This window comes from Struthio camelus, chromosome 13, assembly GCF_040807025.1.
Source record: "Struthio camelus isolate bStrCam1 chromosome 13, bStrCam1.hap1, whole genome shotgun sequence".
In the NCBI taxonomy this organism is placed as follows: domain Eukaryota; kingdom Metazoa; phylum Chordata; class Aves; order Struthioniformes; family Struthionidae; genus Struthio; species Struthio camelus.
The window spans coordinates 11,672,862-11,688,769 of record NC_090954.1 but is presented as its reverse complement, the minus strand read 5'-3'; the positions used below and the strand labels follow the sequence as shown (position 1 = coordinate 11,688,769).

Sequence of the window (15,908 nt, the reverse complement as noted above, 5' to 3'; positions counted from 1 at the left end):
TCCAGTAAGAAATCCTTTTTCCCCTTTTGAAGGTGAGTTTCTGTGGAGCATGTATTTGATCTAAACATGAGGCAGATGAGTAAATATACCTTTAGGAAAAGCAGGCAAGACTTAATTTCTCTTTCTTTTTTGTTAATCTCCTTAATAATGCAAGGAGCACCACTAAATAAAGGTGGTCTGGTAACTGTAAAATGCATTTTCCATATTGTTATACGTCTCTGAATTTTAAGCGTGGTCTCAGATGAGATAGTGGGTCACATGACAGCAATATTTGGCCAATGTTTTGACTGAGCAACAAGGAAAAAACGTAATTACTTAGCAAGCTGGAGTGAGCTACGACAGTTAAGTTGCAGGCCGTTCTGCTGTGAGTAGCAGCCATCAAGGAGCCTGGTCTCCTGTGGGTGCAAGTCCTGGGTTTTTTGTCCCGGCTCACCTCCGCGGCCCTGGCAGGGGTCCCCATCAGTCCCACGTGGGCGGCTGCCCCTCGCCTGGCGTGCCTGACGGCACATTTGGCTGGACCTTCTCTGGGACAGGGTGCACCTCATATCTCTATGCCTCATTCAACCTTCAGTTGTCACATATCTTGCAGAAATTTCCTACCTTCGAGAGCGCTATCCTTCTGCCAGGTTTGACTGAATTCTTTAGATGAGCGTGGCAGACACACAGTGCTGACACAAATCTTATTTCTGTAGAAAAGCAGGCTACTTGGGGCTTCCTCCCAGTAGTAGTCCCAACTTGCCCAAGCAGGGAGAAACACTTGTTCCCCAAACTTTGCAGGGTCCCTTGTGGCATTTGTCAGCTGCTTGGTGTCCTTGGGAGTGCAGCGGGGCCAGTGTTGCCTGCGATCCCCACTCTCCTGGTACGCACGTGCAGGGCTCCCAGAACTGGCTCCTTCAGTGCTCCATCCTGAAACCGCATCTCTGCGGGTGGCTCTTGGGCTGTTGGTAGGGCTCTGAGCATCAGTGCAAGGGTCCTCCTACTTAGATCGGATTATAGGATCTAGGTTGAACTGTATTGCGGAATAATGTGAGGCGGTATTGTATGCTATTTCAGGAGTGCTTTGCTTTCTCTTTTTCACAGAAGGAAAACCAGCGGTAGGTTAGCTGCCTCAATTTTGTACACAATTGAAGCTGAAAAGAAGGTCTGAGAATTTCTGGAGGAAATACGAGTTTTGCCTTGTGTACGAGAACAGCACTGTCCCTAATGTTGTATGATTTTGCAGTCTAATGCTTACCATTGCCCAGATGCGGCTTCAATTTTCTTTATTATTATCAAAGTAGAATCTAATAAAATTGCACCAAATCTCAAGAGACGCTTGAAGAGATTTCTGGGACTGTTTGCTACATTTCATGTCTCACGCGCAGTCATTTTGGCTGAATGGCACAATCTGGTTTTGTGAGCGTTGCTGATATTTTTGATGTGTGATTAGCGACAGTGTTGCTTGTGTTCACCTCCTGGGAATGATCACTTTGTGCGCTGAGAAATCTTGTAAAAGCACTGCAGGGGCTGGTGGTCTCTTCTAGATTTCAGACCCAGCGTTCCTACTATGTTTGGAAAGTACTTTTCTGTAGAAGTGGACAGTGAGTTGGGAAGGGCAGGTGATCATGAAGTACATGATCACTTAGTGCTGCCTTTGCAGAGGACTTCCATACCTCTCCACCCTTTTCTTCCCTAAAAGCCATCATTTTAAGGCAGATGCTTGTGATGGATACGCGTGCTCCACAAAGGTTGGGCTCTTTGCCCTACTCTTCCCTTTCTTCCACCTTGCCTTGCTGCCACCTCTTAACCCTCTGCCATGTCAAGGGCTACCTATGGCCCCCGGGTCCTGCTCATAACCTCCCTCCCACTGCCATGGTCATTTTCCGTTCATACGTTCAGTGCAGAGAATTGTACCTAACACTTAACTTTCCAGCAGCCTTTATTAGAGCTTTTGATGAAGCACAAAGCCTTGTGGGGGTCGTGCTCATGGGTCAGGCTTTTTGACTGTCATTTAGTTTTAACTTCAGCAGCCTTGGGTATGGCATCAAAAGCAGATGATCATTTCAAAGGTAAAATCTACCACTAGACTAAAAGGCACCAAGTTAACATCAGTTCTTGCAGGCAGTAATAACGTTGTGAACATTATGAAGGCTGCCACCACTTACCAAAGCGAGATGGTTAAACGAGCCTGTAAGTGGCTGCTCGCAAGGTTAAGTGCAGTAAATATCAATGAGGTGAGATTGCTAACCTTGGAAAAGTGTTTTCCCTTCTTGCAGCGTAACTTCCAAAAAGGCAAACTTCTAACTTGGTTTTTGGTGTTTTATAGTGTGCAGTATCTGTAGCTTTGTAAATGTTTTCTCCCCTGATTATGACACGATGTCAGCTGTTTGCAGTGAGGGAGTGTTTTCATGGAGTGGAACGTTTTAAAATATATTAGTTTGGAAATTAGGTATCAGTGGTGTTAAAATTCTACGAAAAGCTTAAGGAGAAATTAAAGGAGAAATTATTTGGTGGAAGGGAAAGATAGTAATTCTGTGTCCAAAAAATGTTGATTTGGGAGTCCTGATAACACTGTGAACAGAAAATGAGGCTGTATAAGAAATCAGTTTTATGAAGGTTTTATAAAATGACAAAACTCACTACGTGGCTGAGCTTAATAATAGATCAGTGTCCTTTCTTTTAGGCAGAAATACTATTTAGGTAGAACTTGCATTATATCATGATAACAGAGATCTTCCAAAAGCTAAATAATTTAAGACAGCCACTGAAAAACAGTGAATACATGCTACAATTTCAATGGCTGTTATTTGCTGAATACCACCTAATTGTATTCTGCTGCAATTAATAATCATCTTAATGGCTTTGCATATTTATGAATATATAAAAATAAGTAAGACAATGCACAGGCTAGGATAAAATGTTGGTTCATAAACTTTTATTGCGGAACGGTAATTAAACATGCCTCTAATCACAGGATCATGTTTCATTGTGGATAGGCCTGAATGGGATGGATGTGAAAGTCTGAGAAACTATCCCTTGAGACTATGAAGGGATTCATTTTCCATGAAAGATTTAAAATCACAAATAATTATTTACAACAAAGCATATGCTTGATTCTTATTTGCCTATATATTACCTATTACATGGCTCCATGTCTTGGTATGCTTAAGTGTGTGGAAGGGCATTAGTTCTTATCGCCTGTCCCCCTGTAAGATGATAGTGAAATTATTTGCTGCCTTGTTTTAGACTATATTGCATAGGAGGTCATTCTAAAAGATTGGAGACGCCTCTCATGGCCTTTAAATAAATTCTAATAATATTTGAGGTTTTGAGACTGAAATTCGGCTCACAGTTATGCAAGTATAAACTTAGGATAGGGCCAAAGAAACCATTGTCTGAAGTTTTATCCCAAATGGAATTGCTCTCCACTTGCATCCATGTAACTGAGAGATGAACTTGTCTCTCTTAGGGTTTCTCCTCCACCTGCATAGTAATTGCTTACTCTCATTAGGATTTTTTTTCCTTTTACAGCCCTGCGCATTACAAAATGTTCCGGCTTTGTTTTTACTTGACCTTTCATAGTCACTAAAAATCAATAGACTTTAATGCATTTATTAAATAACAAGGATTCGAAGGATTAACATGCAAGGTTCACTGCTGTAGCAAGAGAAGAAGGTAAAAAGTGGAATATTATTGCACAGCCAAGACAGGGATGCTGTGGGTACAAGAACGTTCTGCTCCTTTCCTAGCAGGAGCTTCTGACTGCCTGCTGATCAGGCAGCCTAAGATACTGCTGCTCTCTTTACTCTTAAGGCCGCTTCAAAGGAGGAAACTTGCTTGTATCTTCTCCCTCCCCCCCCCCCCCCCCCAAATGAACAGGGACAATCACTTTTTCTCCTGCTTTGGTTGGACTCCTAGTTTACTTGACCCCCTAGGGATAGGGAGTGATAGGAATTCAAACACAGCTGGATATCATTTGAGCTTCAAAGAAATCAAACTATTTAGTGTGAGCCATGCTGTAGGGATGCCGCATGGACCTCTACACTGTTGAAATGCCAGCAAATACGGAGAATGAGATCCAGCTGATAACAGGGTGTCAGAGTTTCTGATGTTTGTAAAGCCTATAAAAATGGAAGCTCTCATTGAAAAGTATTGATTGAGTAACTCACGATGACATGATAATAAGAGTGTTGGTGTCTCTTTTTAAGGTGGTCCTTTGAGATAAGACTTACCCATTCACAGTGTTGAGGAGGGAGATTATGCCCTACACCCTAGATGAACTTTTATTAGATAAAACAAAAATTTGAATTTTTTTTATTGTTGACCTTGAATCTTCTCAGCATTCATATCAGCAGATTCTGCGTTCAGCTTTTCTTTAGCTTTAGCGTCTTGTGCCATCTGTGATGGTCTAAATTTGCATGCAGATCCCTCTCAGGTTCATGGTGCTTAGCTGCTTAAGTTCATGTATTGCATTACCCTGGCACTGCATTGACCGGCCTAATGCAAGAAACAACCTAATTTACTTGTGAAGACTGTCAGCTTGAAATTAGTATAGTACTTTCCTACTAACTTTGCTGCAGCTTTAATTCTGACCTGCATTCTGTGAAAGTCTTTCTTTGAGACCAGCAAATGAATGAGTTTAGTAAAAGTTCAAGACGCTGTGCTGGATAGCTTCAGTAGGAGAGGTAAAATGTTTTTTGCCTGCATTGCTGATGTGCAGCCAGAGCTTCCTAAATTTCTAAACCGTTCAGCTGACTGTTCAAAGTCAGACATATCAGTAGATGTAATTAGCCTCAGGTGGCTTCATTTCTTCAGTTCCTCTTCTGGCCTTCCTGTTGCCTTCCTTCACTAGGGTTTACACAGCTCCCTTTCTCTGTCATGCTGCAGATTTTGGGTTATCTGCTTTTCCTTTTGGCATCCTGAGGCTGAAAGCCACCTTTCCCTCAAGTGTCCTCAGGTATTTCCCTACCTCTCTGCAATATTCAACTCTGCTTAGTTTAAAAGAAATTCTTTTGGCACATAACGGAGAAGAAGAGAGCATATAGGTGTGTGGAAAGAGGGGGAGGTGAGAGGATACACGGGAGATGGCAAAATAGAAACCTGGCAGCTCTTTTTGGTAGCGCTTGTTAAGAAGAGCTCAGTTAAGTATCTTTACAGTTTCAGTTGTGGAGATACAAGTGACCCTGGATTCCTGAATATTCTCTGATTGTAGAGAAGCCTTTTGTTTGACCAAGCTTAAGTCAAAAGATTGAGTATAAGCAGAGCTCTTTCTCCCCTGTCAGCTTATTCTGATTTGCGATTTTTTATTTGTTTGCACAATACTTGTGCCCTGTTTTCTTTTGGAAATAGCAAGACTTTTGTGCAACATTTGTAGTCAGTTTGAAGCGTTTCATAGGATGCATGTGCATATATATGTATATGTCTGTTTCTAGGCTTTACCTACATTTATGGAAATCACTGGTTTGCCTGTAAACACAGGCTTCATGTTCTTCAGCATGCCTTCAGAGAGGTTCGTAGATGTTGCAGAAAACCAATCCTATGTGTATTGTAGGTCCTTTGGAGAGCAGTTGAGCTTACTCTTGCTATATTCTAGTCCCTAGCCCAAAGGTATAGATACTGGCCAATATCCTTCCCGAGTGCTCAGTGTAAATGCTACTATTTGCAGAAGGAGGTTAGTTGAGCCCTACACACCCTGACATGCTGACTTAGCTACCTATGTTAATGACTTCAAAATCAAATTTAAGGTAGGCTTTTCTTTATCTTACTGAGCTATCCCTTATGAACTCACAGCAGAGAAAAAGTGTATGTCCTGGCACTTCTATCCTCTACATATCATTATCAGTAATAAGATTTTTATGCCTTTTATTTATGTGTATTAATAAGGGAAGTATTATGCTTGTCTGTTTAAAGTCAGTAATTTACTTATGTAGCTGACATTTAGTAATATGCCTTTGAAAAGATTATAGAACCAAAAAACCCTGACCAAAAAAAAAAAAAGGAAGAAAGAAAGAAACGCTAAACCCAAAGCCTGGGAATGACAAGCTGTTTGCAGCATGATGTGCTATAATAACACATTAAAGCCAGAGTACATATATGAACAATTTTCTTTCTGTATGTGACAACTCTCAGACAATGGTGTCTTGATGTGTCAACATGTATTCAGATCTCAACATATTAGGAAAGATTTAGAAGGAAGCAGTATCAAACCAAATTGATCAAATTTTGTTATTTTAAGATTTAATTATTCTGTTCTCAGCTGCTTTATAGGGAAGAATGCTTTGACTTTTTTATTAAAAAAAAAAAAAACAATACCATAGGTAAGCATTTAAAAAATTTCTTATGCTAAATATGTCGTTAAGTGGAATTTAATTGCATTCCTGCTTTCTTGGGACATAACTATTTGCCTAATCTGCAATGACAGAAGAGCACTAGGTAGATAAGCATAGAGAGGTCATCAGATGACCAGTAATTGCCTCTTTTCTTTTTAAAGAGCAAACTTCTTGTATTCCAAAATGTAAGAATGCTTTCTTTTTATGGAGTAAGCATTTATTGTACATAAAATGTGATAAACGGTGTCTGGAAATGAGCTAAGGGGGGGACCATCAGTTCGAACAACAGTCATTCAGCTAGAATACTTGGAGACTTTTCCCATCACGGTCAGGAGGAGCTTGAAATGACAGTTCATGTCATACTCCCATACTTGTTCCAGTGGAAAGTAGAACATTAAAAGTTAATTGCATTTTGTGATTAAAGCCCTTAAGGAAGTATGTGTCATTACTTCTTGTGACACATGGTTTCAGCGCTCAAAGGGAGCTCTAATGCTAGACTAGTTCAGTAGGCAGGGAAAGGGGGTCACAAGGGGTCCTGCTGCTTAAATGACAAAACTTGGCCTTGGGTATTATACAAGTGAGGTTTAATGCGTATCAGCACATGGAAGTTCAAAAGAAAAGCTAGACTACTTTCTTACAGAAAATGAAAAAAAAACCCAAAATTGTTATTGTTATAAGCCAGGGAAAATGAAAGCTTATGGCAGAGAAATGCACAACGTCCCGCTTGCAGTACAGCTCCGTAGTGTCCATTATGCAGCGCTGGCTCCCTGTAAGTTAGCCCCGACCGGGACATCATCCTGACACCTTTCGGCCTGACACAAGTGATGCCGAATCAGTACAATTCCCGCAGCAGCCGTGGCAGCTCCCTGAGGCACGTGCAATTGCTTGGTGCACCTTCAAAGACGGACACATCTAGGCTGCGCCTTTGGCTTGTCTTGACATGCCATTATTTTACTAGCTTGCAGTGTTAATACCAATTAAAGTAATGAAGTAATTGAAATTAAGTTGAGAGAGGCTATAGTCAAGGCAGCCTGACTTGCGTGGAAATAACTCTTAATTACTATGGTATCCTTATCTTTCAAAGGCAAAGGAGCTATTCCTAAGGATTTGGCGTTGCACTCCTCTCCCTGCATGCAGTAATTTTTCCAGAATCACTTTATGTTATATGCACAAATGTGTTGAAATAACTTTCCTTGCTGCTGCTAAGATGCTGCTAGAACTTTCCACCACAACTGGCACAAAACTAAATGAATCGGAAGCTCCTCGAGCCTGCTGTGCAGCAGCTGTGGGGAAGGATGAAGGCCTTTGGAAGAAGCCTGCCAGGACATGAACCAGGCAGTGTCTGTTAGGGTTAGAAAAACCTTCCCCAAAGGGTGGGATGCTCCACAGTTCTCTAGCATGGATTTTTTTTTTTTACTGTTTCCTTAACAGGCATTTTGTATTGGCCCCTCTTAAAAGCAGAGGGTAAGGAGGTGTTTGGTGGCTCACTGCTGAGCTTACGTATCTCTTCCATAGAAATTGAGGCCACATATCCTGGGTTACTGTTACAGTACATTCTTCTAGCTTGCTCCCATCTTTGGATGAAATGCTATGAAGATTGGAATAAAGCACAGCTTTTTTTTTTCCACAGTGGAAGTACAGACTGTGTTCTCTGCCTCAAACTTTTATCAAGTTGAAACTGCCTGCCTGAGGCAGAAAAGTGCAGAGACCAAGCTGCCACCAAAACCCAGTAGCCCAGAGATGACAGGAAATTAATGAATGGAAAATGTCCAGGTGATTCTTCCAGGTTTGCATGCAGTTATTCAATAACATGTAGTTATCTGTATGTAGTTGTATGTAATCTGCGGCAAATGATAATTTAGCCCTCAATAAAGGAAGTAAATTAAGTCAAACTATCCTCCTTTTACTTGGGTGGGTAGGTGGGTAATGCAATTTAAGAAATTGCTAAGCTGTGGTCTGGCATCTAGGTTGTCTGTCTCGAAGGTCCCAGCACAAGCTCATGTTGTGGGCATGTGCTGCAGAAAAGGAGGAGGTGTCTGTCTTAGATGTGTAGGTGCTATTCAGTGCAGGCAATGTATTTATTTATGACTCCTCTGGAAAGCCTGAAATTAAAGGGCTAGATCAGTAGGCCACAAAACCTGTTGGTGTAAATCAGTAGGACTTCAGCAGAATCATGCCAATTTATACCATGTCAGGAAGTAGTGCAGGATAATACAATAGCTTTTTATTACTATAACTATATGCTAATAGAAGCGACATGCATTGTCTTTAAAGTGGCTGTATATTTTTGTTATTAATAGACTATATTTAATTAAAAGAAAGTCCATGTTAGCTTTGGCTTACTATGCCGTTGTATAGAACATAAAAAATAAATTGTCCTTCGAGATGATCCAGACCCTTCATTGTGAGACTTATGAAGTTAAAGGGAAGTGACAGGCTTGTAAGTAGGTGAAAATTTGAGAGTTCACGTGTTTTCTAGGAAACTGTAAGCTCATGTGATTTGACTGCTAGGGTGTTGTTGGTTTTTGGGGCACAGTGTTTTTGCTGCCTATCTCACACATGGTGTCAAGAAGCCCCAAAGGGTGTGTGTGTGTGTGTGGTTTTTTTTTTTTTTTTTTTTTTTTTTTTGTCATTTGGTAGCATGTAGGCAGAAATCACAGAATGGTTGAGGTTGGAAGGGACCTCTGGAGATCATCTAGTCCAACCTAATCTCCTACAAATCATGTCCTATTGTAGGTTATGAATCACTAGATATCTAACATGCGAAGGTCACTTCAGTAATTTACCAGCACAAATGGGGATATACTTAATTCTTAGTCTATTACAGACAGGCTCACTCTGTTTTCTCAGAAAAGCGTATGATGAAACTAAATTTTCAGCACAAATGAAAAGATGAACTGTGTTTGGAAATAAAGTTATTAATGGTCCTCGCATTTATGCACCAGTTGCTGGTAATCTCCACCTTGCCTGGCAGAACTTGGATATTAAACCATCTTATTGCCATAAGAAAATCATCGGTACGTACCATTGGCACTCACGTTATTTGGGACCACCTTTGGCTGTTTGACGTTCTCAAGTGCTGAGTTTTCTGCAGAAAAGGTAGATAAGCCTGATTAACGTTACCTTAGCTACCCCGATATGCATGGGGAACAGGTATTTGAGGTGTTTGACCCGATTCCTTGTGAACTGTCTTTCTGTATGTTTGATTATTGGACTAGAAGACGGTATCCTTGGTGGAAAGGGAATGTGGCACCTTTAAAGAAGTTATGCTTGCTTGCTGTAATAGTAGCTGTGTGAGAAAAGGCCGTATCACTTCCATGTTTGCATCAAGGTAAAATCCTGTTCTGCAAGACTCTGTCTGTGAGCCTGTCTGCCTTGCTGCTCTCGGTGCTCTAGTACCAGAGAAACTCTAATATCTCAAATACAGCTGCTGTGTTTCATTATTAAAGAGCAGAATTTTTAGGTTGGGTTTTAAACCTGGTGTTTTTGAGTCTGCAACCTGTCATCTGAAGGGCATGGGGAGAAGGGCTTCCTGCTTTCTGAATTAGTATTTAACATGTGGGAAGTGTGTTTCCGGACTGAAGTTCATCTTCAGGAGCTTCTAAGTAGGACAGAGTGGTTTCATTTTTTTCAGGAGGTACCTCTAGGGTCCCTGAAATACCAGGATAACTGCAAGGGTGATGCAAAGCAGATCTTCACGGGTTGCCATCATCTTTGCAACTGTCAGAAGTTTTCTAGTGGTAAGTAAACCCATGTGTTTGAATAAATAAATGTTTTTTTGCTTAATTTACAGTTTTCATGCTGAAAGAACTGTCAAATTTGAGGTGTAATGGCTGACTTTTTTTTGTTTGCAGTGGCATGAATATTTTCAGGAAAAACTGAGTGATGTTTAAAGCAACTTCCCTGCAGGACGCAGAGCCACTTAGGTATTTTTTTTTTCCATATGACTTTATACAACAAAGCAGGAACAGAGAGACAGGAGAGCAAAGTGTAAAGTGGCCTCTCAGGGGGTAATGATATGGTATGCATTGCAGAGAAAAGCAGGAAAGGTAAAGTGTTTGAAATCACTGAAGGAAGGCTAGCATGTGTGAATAAAGACGAGAATTACCCTGCATCTGGTTTTCTGCCATGAGAAAGCTATTTGTGTTGGCTCATAGGTAGCATTTTATTGGATAACTAAGCTTTCTGTGATCCTGAATTCTGGATGCAGAGGTGAGACCCTACAGTTGATGGCTAAATTTCCGAGGGCGCTCCAGAACAGTGCCGTGGAGAAGGGTGGTCCCGTAACTTTAAAGGTTGATGCTTGATTCTGTGGAGAAATGAACGTATCTGAAGCACGTTGCTGGCAGAGACAGCTTGACAGACTTAAACCAACAAAGCCTTTGTATAACCAACTTAAGTCGTCTTTTCTGTGGAAAACCAATACGTTTGTTGATTGTGGAAGGATTCATCTTTTTCATTTCCCTGATTAAAACATTTGGAGGCACCTTGAACTCTCTCATCCTAGCAAACGTGCGCTAATAGGAGATAGTTCTAGAGATTCTGGTCTTAAATTGGCTGTGTGGCATGTACTGGCTGTAGTGTTTCAAAAACTGAGGTTGTTGAGTGAAGCAGGCATCCTGGGTCGTGCTGTGTGACCACAGCATGGTTACCAGCGTCCTACATGTGGTGCTGGAGTCTGTGTTTTGCTTTGGTCTATACATGCGAACAAGAATTTCAAAGCAAGGCAGGAGCTGTGGGCTTTGCGCTTCGAGTTCCTTGTTCTCTGGCGCTGAGATCCCCTGTATTAGGAGAGGGTAATTATAGCAACATGTAGTAGGTAGAAACACAGAGATTTTTTTTTTTTTGTTTCTGTCTGAAGTCACTTTGTTGAGCTTTCAGGCTGATACGTTGGCAGCTGAGCAAAAGGCCGTTTATTCTACATGACTCTTAGAACAGTTTTGAATAGTTTCCAAATACAAATCCATGGCTCATTCCCTGAAAAAGCAGTCAGAAACTTTTATCGTATCTGCCAATCAATGCTCCTGCTTTTGTGGGTCAGCTCTGAAGAGCCTGTGCAGTTAGAGCATCGTGTGTTATCTCAAGCTGAGCTTTATGGCTCTGCCAGTGGAATGCAGATTTTGCTTATAAAGCATTGAATTATTAGCCTTAGACTTTTCAAGACCTTGTTTATTTAGCAAAGCTGGTTGTCTGGTCCCTGAACTGACCATGACTGTATGACGTAAGTGCTTAAATGTTGGCACTTTCATGAAAATTTTTTTTCTTAGACTTTTAAATCCCTTGTTTATGAAAAAGTTGTTTCTCTGTTCTTTCCTTTTCCCCCAGAATATAAAACTGCCGATTAAGTAACGTTACCCATGAGAACTCTTGGGATGGTTATCAGCTTGCTTTGAAATATTGAATTGTTCTTTGTTTCACAGACTGTAACAGAGTGAAATAGAAATGTGGAGATTTAACTTTCAGCAGTAGTGTATTTTCCATCACTGTTTTGTTTGCTGTATTTTTTTTTTCTATTCCTCATTCTTGGGCCTTATAAAAAGTGGTAAAACTTTTTCATTTTAAAAGGAGCCACCAACAAGTAGAGAAGAGTATTAGAGAACAGCAATACCTGAAGTCACTCTTCTGCCACAGTTCACCCTGTGCAGATAGCTTTCACAGCAGCTGTGTAACACAGAGCAAATCTGCTGCTGTTTCTCAGTGATGAATACCCGGATGGGAGCAGAATCAACATGTAAGCTTCGTTTATGTAGCTTTAAGTTGGGAATGCTAATTTTAATTTTAAAATCACTTTTAGTGTTTAATTTGTGAATGTCTTTAGTAGCTCAATAAATGGAACCTGCTAGAGCAAATCAGACTTGCTGCTTTGATATCATAAAACAATTCTAACTTAGTTATTTCTTCTAACTTAGTTAAAGCAATTCATGTGAACATAACACACCAGAAAGAAAATAAATTACATGATTCAGTAATTCACAGTGATTGTGAACTTGTTTACTAGCAGAGGTTTCATCTCAGAGGAAAAGAAAATTGCAGCTAATTTGTGACAGAGATATGGATGTCAAGGAGAAGGAATGAATTAAATGGACAAGAAAGAACCCTTCTTTCTAGGAATGTTTTTTAGCTCTTTCCAAAGAAATGCTTGGTTCATCATTCTGCTGCTTCACTTTTTTCAAACTTCCTGTGCAAGTGTTTGGGCTTCATAGCTCCTGAAAGAGATTAACAACTCTTCTGCCTAAGTGCATGTGCCTGAGGAGGGTTTTGCATGGTAATGGTTCCTTCTACCAAATGGCCTCTTGATGTTTTTTTCTACCATGTGATAAATCATTGATAAAGGTTAAATATGACTGTTGGACAGGTGTTTTTCTATCAATTCCAAAGTTGACTTAAGGTTGAAACTTCTTTCATTATTCTGGTCCACATGATTTTGCCTCAAAAATGGCCGCCTCTTGTGCTGTTGTGAGTTAGTGTATTGCATCATGTTTGCAGGAACAATTTTAATGAAATACCTCTATGTGGTTGTCTAACTGAAATTAGCTGATCAAACAAAGTGACAGCAGGCTGTCTAAAATGGATTACTCTTAGCTATCTCAAGGGGAAGAATGCAACCGGAAATCACAAGTTAGGTTTGAATGGCTTGAATCAGATGCATTAAGAAACAATGCAAGAGCACTTTGAGTTTTTCCAGATAAAGCTGGATCTGTTACCAATTATCCATTTCACAGAAATCTTCCTTCTGAATTATAGTTCACCTGCTCTAAGCCTCCAAGGCCTGAATGCCTGTCAATGTATGGGGTATTTCATCTTCCCCAAAATGATGGGTGATGGGAGAATCAAAGAAGAAAATTACTCAATGCCTGATAACAGAATGCTTGTACGATCCCTGGGCCTTCCTTGGGAACGTGTTATGTTAATGTGGCTTTGAAGAAGAAACTAATGACTTGTCCTAGGAAAAAAGGTATGCCCTGAAAGCAAACTGAGTGAATGGGATCATCTGTATTCCACTGATTATCTCTCTAGATGTTTGTGGAGATGTAAATGGATTTAAGTATCCTTAAAAAATGTACGGTTGATCAGCTAGGTTCAGGGATGGGTACACGTCTTTCCGTGGCCTGTATTAGAACTTGCATCTCTTACCTGCTGCATTTACTGTCGTTAAAACTTCTGTAATCGCTGGGAGGAAAGCGGCAAGCGTTGTTTGAACTTTATTTCTCTGATGCTACTTATGAACAGTTTACAGCGTATACTACGTTTCAACAACAGTGTGATGTATAGGGTGGTAAACGAGGCTTCTCAGCTTGCGAGAGTCAAATGTGAATTAAATCTTTTTTTCCTGAAGCTTACAGTCTTGTCTTTGATGATATGGGCTTGGTCGTAGCAATTGCTGAGTAGTAAATTGTTACTAAACATTAGGAATGTCGTGGTTATTGCAAAGATAGGATGATCTAGAAGAGAGAGCCTGTGCAGGAAAAAACGGTCAGTCGTATTAACCAAACTGGCAATAAATGCCACAAGACGACATCATCATTTTATACTCGTTTTGGTCAGGCTGTTGAGCTAGATGAACTATGTCCTTGTTTGTGTTTCAGTGAATAAACCTGAAATATAGTCACTTCAGGGAAAATGCAAGTGCCTTGATTTATTGATGTTATTTTATCAGTTTTGCCCAGGTTTTGTGGGGAGGAGGGGATGAAAGAAGATTAGCGATTTCAGATGAAGACAGGCAGAAATGTTCACAAATGCCTGTCACACCCCAAAAGCTGTAATCACGTTACTGCCGAGAAGCAAAATAATATAATTGATTATGGAACTTGAAGTCAGTGCCTAGAGCATTAGGAAAGCTGACAGTGCGAGCCAGTGTATTTAAAAAGAAGTGGTGCACATCTATTAAATATGTGTTTAAGGGGAAGGAATGTTCTGCAAGAGGATGCCGTATCAGTTCGTTATGGGCACATACAAAATGCTGCTTCAGTGATCTAGTGTCAGGCAGGGCTATTAACATGATCAGAGTTCAGAGTTTAATTCACTTCCCTTTTTAAAAGAGGAGAATTATCTCCTGTAAAGACCCCTGTGAGTTGATTCAAAAGGTATGTGAGGACGCTGCTGTGTTAAACTGGGGGAACAGTGCTAAAGTATGCAGAGAGGCACTGGGCATTGCGTGTTCTTGTTTATTAGGCATGTGGTACCCATGAGGAAGTTGTATTTTTTTCTTTCCTCAAAGGAAGAAGCTAGTTATCAGAAGTAGTAAATAACTATGAGACTTTTATTTCTAATGCTAGCATTCTGTCGCCAGCTCTCCTTTTATAAGCATCCCTCCGTTAAAAACGGAATGTGTGTGGGCTTTCTAGTGTGAGGCATGAGCACATTTCTTTAAAACAGCAGCAGGTACCAGGTGGGAGAAATCCTATTTATTACCTCATACCACCATGTCTTCATCCATATGCCCTGTTACAAAGTAAGCACGTGTCTCAGAATTGCTTTTCCCACGCTTTGAGGTAGGCAGGGCAGGATTCAAGCTGGTCCTGTACAAATACTAAACTTGCTGAGCTTCAGCTTGCTCACCATGAACTCTTCAGCACTTTTTGAAGAAAAAGTTGTGAAAGCTGCTAGTTTTAAATCACGGAGAGTTGTTGTCCTCAAAAGCAGTGGAAAGACGATCGCTCTTGAGATTTCTCTCACTATTACAGTGATGATCCTGCTGCATCAGCTCGGACATGGAATTATTAATTAGCAACAGTCCTATTACAGCTCGTGATTTCTGGAATAGTTGCATGTCTGGCTAATGGGCTTGCATGGTAAATGAACAAGGGCCCATGTCAGGTGTTGGCCCCTCTTGACTTCTCACAATTGGGCTTTGTGGGTTTTGAGCTGTGGACACTTTGCCTTCCAAAGCTGAACTGAGGTTCTGTCTTGCATGCTGTCAAAGCATTCAGGGGAGTAAAATTTGGGCTTTCTATTAAATTGTAGAATAAGAGAAGCTGCTTTTCCCCTACAGTGGCCTGTTTGTCATTCTGCGAGATCCTTCTGCAGCTTTGAGAGACCTCTTGTTGTACTTTTACCTAGTTTCTCTTAAATAGCGCTGTCATCATCTGAGTAGAGTTCCTACAGTATTGTATACAGTACAGTATAATACAGTATTGTATTATATGTGTATCCTCATTCTGGTTTTGATATTGTGGAGGAGACTGGTTTCGAGTTGAGTCTTGCCAGTTAAGGTACCGGTTGCTGACAAAATTGATTCCAGGGTCAATATGCATTTGCAGTAGGCCTTTTCCCCTAAATCTCTGAGTTCACATGCCTCTGCAGTCTTGGAAAGTAATTGATATTACCATGGTATTTTATCAACATCTATCAATATGAGAAACCAAACTCAGCAAAACATAGATGGGAACAATTCATAATGTTCATGGAAGACAGCTAAGGTTAGGGTTAGCAACCGAGAAGGCAATACAGGTGCAAGCCACAATTCTGCTGCTGCAGCTCATCACGAGGGAAGAGGAGCGTAAGGCTGCTGTTTGCTTTGGGGCTGCATGAAGCGGCATTGCCTTGCAGTCCACGTAGATCAAATCTCTCTCTGCAGAGTGAGCAGGAGCATGGCTGGTT

The 15,908-nt window shown here is 40.7% G+C and overlaps 1 protein-coding gene across 5 annotated transcripts in view; it reads left to right on the top strand.

The window, feature by feature from the left end:
- The window catches only part of SGCD (sarcoglycan delta), a 361,056-nt gene that overhangs the window by 48,638 nt on the left and 296,510 nt on the right, over window positions 1–15,908 (top strand). For 3 of the 5 annotated variants that reach the window (XM_068959762.1, XM_068959757.1, XM_068959765.1), the window contains exon 1: window positions 9,968–10,048. The exons of the other annotated variants lie outside the window; for them this stretch is intronic. The gene's annotated coding sequence lies outside the window, so the exon portion shown is untranslated. Of the gene's footprint in view, window positions 1–9,967; window positions 10,049–15,908 lie in introns of those variants that run through there. 5 annotated transcript variants of the gene reach the window in all.